This window comes from Hipposideros armiger, unplaced genomic scaffold, assembly GCF_001890085.2.
Source record: "Hipposideros armiger isolate ML-2016 unplaced genomic scaffold, ASM189008v1 scaffold_1054, whole genome shotgun sequence".
In the NCBI taxonomy this organism is placed as follows: domain Eukaryota; kingdom Metazoa; phylum Chordata; class Mammalia; order Chiroptera; family Hipposideridae; genus Hipposideros; species Hipposideros armiger.
The window spans coordinates 255847-257424 of record NW_017732404.1 but is presented as its reverse complement, the minus strand read 5'-3'; positions in this window follow the sequence as shown (position 1 = coordinate 257424).

The window sequence follows — 1578 nt, the reverse complement described above, 5'->3', positions numbered from 1 at the left end:
AAAAAAAAAAAGGGGGGGGGAGAAAAAACAAGAAATAACCAGTGCCAATCTTGGCTGAAGTCCGCCAAGCTCTCCCCAGATTTTCCACTGCTATACACACACTCCTGTGTGTCTTGTGGGGGCAGAGCCAGCTGCCTGGAACCTAGTGTGAGCTTGGTTTATTTTAGATGAGTGGAGTTATGAGGTGTGATTGGTAGTTTTTTTACAAAGTCAGTGTTATTTCTGCTCTTGCCTGTCCAGAGGCACTCTGATTTCTGCGCAGCCAGAGGACTGGATGTGCGTCTTCGGGTGCTGTTTCCACTGGGGCTGTTGGAGGGTGGGGGTTGGAGATTTCAGAGCTGCTGGTAGGCCTTTCTGTGTCTCAGCAGCCAAAGCTGATCTGATTCCCAAGCTGCCCAGGAGTTTGGGGGTGGGGACAGTGTGTTTAGTAGCTCCCACCTGCAGCCTCTTCTCATGTAAATTACTCAACCCCCAGGGAGTCAAAGCACCTTTGTTCTGACTTACTCCTCTCTTCAGGAGTCAGCCTCAGGCTCTGTCAGGTAGGAGGCCAAGGTTTCTGAGGGAAGGTGGGGGTGTGCACTTATCTTTGCAGTTTATTTTTCCTGTCTGAGAGAAAAGGGGAAGAAAGAAAGAGAAAAAAAATAGGAAAAAGAAAAAAGCCCCCTCCGATGCCAGGCACCCCCTGGCAAAGCAGCTTGTGTCTCCACAGCTGTGGAATGTGGGCTGCGTCTCCACGTTTCTCGCTTCCCTCTTCTCCTGTTCCCCGGTTTGAGATTTCTGCCTCAGAAACTGTGCGCCCTGGAGCTCCTGTCGGACTCCCTGCGGGGATGGTCAGCACCAGAGGCTGAGCCCACCCAGATGCTGCAAAACACTCTACCTTGTGCTGGATTCCCGCAGCTCCGCAGCCGCAGGCACAGACAGAGTGTGCCTCCGCTCATGCCCTCCTCTCTCTGTTCTGCTCCACGCCCGGCCTGAGGATTCTGCCTTAGCGCGGGCTGGAGGTGTAGGGAGCGAGCCGCGGGAACTCTCCAATCTGCTTTCTGAGACCCTGAGTCTCAGCAGCCGCAGCCGCGGTCTATTCCTCCACGCGCCTCGCCTCCCTCTTCCCCAACTCGCCCGGTCTGCCCACCTTTAAGTACTCGGCGTGGGAGTCACTTCGCTGCTCAGCGTGCTTGGTAGAGGTTTGCTTGCTGCGCTCCCGCTGCTCAAATTGCTGTGCTTGCCAGGGGAGAACTCAGGGAGCCCTCCTCACTGCCGCCATTTTGTCTCCGACTCTCTCCACAAGTTATTCATAGTCATCTGTCATATCTACCCCAACGCTCCCTTTGTATTTCTACCACCTTACCCCAGCTCCTTCCTAGTATTCTTCACATCCTTTGTCTCACCCTACATATTAAGCCCATAGTCTACATTTTCTCTCTAAACAGAATTCCTAATTGCTTCTCCTCTGTTCAAGATCAATAATATTTTTAAGAGCAATGATATTTCTATAATGTTCATTTGTAACAGGCTTAGACTGGTTCATTCTTTTTAACTTTTTCATGTAACATGCATCTTAGGTTTTCTTTTCTGCTTCTT